General features: G+C 44.6%; 1 long non-coding RNA gene across 1 annotated transcript; it reads left to right on the forward strand.

Annotated features, from left to right (window-relative positions):
- The first annotated feature begins 500 nt into the window (after positions 1-500).
- LOC145422461 (uncharacterized) lies at positions 501-1,637 on the forward strand. Its single transcript, XR_013903747.1, has 3 exons — positions 501-792; positions 909-932; positions 993-1,637. It is a non-coding gene; the product is annotated as an uncharacterized LOC145422461 (long non-coding RNA).
- The last annotated feature ends 1,246 nt before the right edge of the window (positions 1,638-2,883 follow it).

Raw genomic sequence — 2,883 nt, forward strand, 5'->3', positions numbered from 1 at the left:
CAGGGTAGTAATGAGGAAATGGGCCACAGAAGGGAGACACAGCTGGGAGAGATCAGGGCTAACGAGACATGGGGAACAAAGCTGCACACACTAACATAAGACAAAGTCTTTCACAATAAAACAGGAAACATGAATCACAACTCAGAGACATGGACTCAACACAGAGACAGAAAATGAAACATGGAACTGAACTATACATGAAACCACCATTCCTAAAACATGGATAATAGAAACATGAAACTCTAATAATGATAATAATAATAATAATGATGATAATAATGTCTGCGGGCCCTCCAGCAGACGTGGCTTGAAGCTGGACGGGCTCCACGGGCCCCACAGGAGACGTAACATGAGGCTGGCTGGGTTCTCCCGAACCCCCAGCAAACGAAACCTGAGGCTGGCTGGGTTCTCCCGAACCCCCAGCAGACGAAACATGAGGCTGGCTGGGTTCTCCCGAACCCCCAGCAGACGAAACATGAGGCTGGCTGGGTTCTCCCGAACCCCCAGCTGATGAAACTTGAGGCTGGACGGGCTCCTCGGGCCCTCCAGCTGGAGTAGATGCAGGGCCAGAGGCAATAGGGACCCCTGACTGAGGGTGGAGATGAGAGGCTGATTTAGCAGAAGACAAAGCTAACGATTCCTGCACTAGCTGCGCTACTGACTGGGCCATGGACTGTAATAAAGTCTGCAAAAAGTCTGATTGAGGTAGCGACTGAGCCATGGATAACTGAACTTGAGGTGATAGTGGTGGTGGTGGAGTTGGTGACTGTGCTACAGACGGCTGCTGACCAGGTGACACTGGAAACTGTGCTACAGACGGCTGCTGACCAGGTGACACTGGAAACTGTGCTACAGACGGCTGCTGACCAGGTGACACTGGAAATGTGCTACAGACGGCTGCTGACCAGGTGACACTGGAAACTGAGCTGAAGGTGGCTGCTGATCGGAAAACTGAGCTGAAGGTGGCTGCTGATCGGAAAACTGAGCTGAAGGTGTGGAAATGAAAACTGCACCAGTCCCTACTACAGGTGAGAATGGAAGTGTGGTTGGATGATGATGGCGAGGGTTGCATTTCTTCCTCAGGGACGGATCAAATGATTTGGTGATAAACCGTGGCAAAAAATGCTGCTGTCGCTGAGAGTACCAAGTGGCGAGGGCCTCCAGGAGAACGGCTGAATCTTCTTTCCCTGGGCCGCCCATGCCAAACAGTTCAAAGGCTAGCCTCGCTCTTAGAGCTGTTATCATTTGCTTAAGTCCATTTATGTGCAGAAAACTGACGGTGGAGGCAGTAGACGACAAGAAATTATCAAAAAACACTACCTCCATATGCCTCGTGTAGGGGCTCGCAGCGTGGATTATCCTCCGACAGTAATCCCATAGGTGCGCGAGATTCTCTCCCTTAGAGGTGAAAAGTGAGTCCGCTGGATCCATACTGGTCGCGTCGTTCTGTCAGGGCTCTGTGTGCGGGCAGGCAGAGAGGAGGATCCAAATGCAGGACTCGGAAAACGGAATGCAACTCAAAAACCTCAGCTTTATTGCTGGCCAGAAAACAAAACATGAAGTGAGGACTGAACACCAAAACCAAAAACACACAGGCATAATCTGAGGGTACGACGCGACACTGGGCATGGGAAAACACAGGGTAGTAATGAGGAAATGGGCCACAGAAGGGAGACACAGCTGGGAGAGATCAGGGCTAACGAGACATGGGGAACAAAGCTGCACACACTAACATAAGACAAAGTCTTTCACAATAAAACAGGAAACATGAATCACAACTCAGAGACATGGACTCAACACAGAGACAGAAAATGAAACATGGAACTGAACTATACATGAAACCACCATTCCTAAAACATGGATAATAGAAACATGAAACTCTAATAATGATAATAATAATAATAATAATAATAATAATAATAATAATAATAATAATAATAATAATAATAAACATCACAACAAGAGAATGAGAAACAATCCAAAACACCAAGATAACTGAAACACAAAATACCAGAGAAACAAAGAATAATCCATGATGCAAAAGTGAACCAAAACATAATAAACTCAAAATACTGGGTCCAACGGACTCAGAACCGTGACAGTCTTATTCTGTCATGTTTCAGGTCTGCATGGTTGATGTTGTCAAGTTCGTGTCATGTGTGCTTCTCGTCATGTTTTCCTGTTTACTTTGAAAGTCCGGTTTCCATGTCGTTGCGTTCAGGTTTACGTTTTTCTGTGCATCATGTGTTCGTTCTAGTCGGCTGTTTCCTCATGTGTCTCCAATTCCCCTGATCACCTCATGTGTCTATTTAAGTCCTCCGTCTTCCTGTGTTTAGCGTTGCGTCGTCTGTGTTACTTCACTCCATGTTTTTCATAGTCTTCATCGTCATAGTCTTCAGAGTTATCGTAGTTATCTCAGTTTTAATAGTTTTAATAGTTTCTTCCCAGTTTAGGTTCCTGTTTAGTTGTTACTCCTGTTCTGCTCTTGCTCTCGTTTTTGTTCATGATCACCAGCCACAATAAAAGGCTCGATATTTGCTTAGAGTTAATTCCGTCCACACCTGGGTCCTCCAAACACCCTCCACACGGTCTCTCCCACAGATCGTGACACTGTGCATGAAATTCTAATGCCTTTAGTTTGAAAACTTCTTAAAGTATGTTCAAAAACAAGAAAGAAACAAAATGAATATATGCAAAATACAATACTATTCCCTTTACAGTAAATGTCACCCAAAGAGCGAGCTGCCTCGGCGAAGGTTTACGTTCTCTGAGTGAGAATGTTTAATCCACCAATATGTGTAATCAATATTACATTACATATATATATCTTTTTATTAAAACATTTTTAAAATATAATTTTTGTTGTTATCCATGAATTTTCAA

This window comes from Astatotilapia calliptera, chromosome 19 (genome assembly GCF_964374335.1).
Source record: "Astatotilapia calliptera chromosome 19, fAstCal68.1, whole genome shotgun sequence".
Lineage (NCBI taxonomy): Eukaryota > Metazoa > Chordata > Actinopteri > Cichliformes > Cichlidae > Astatotilapia > Astatotilapia calliptera.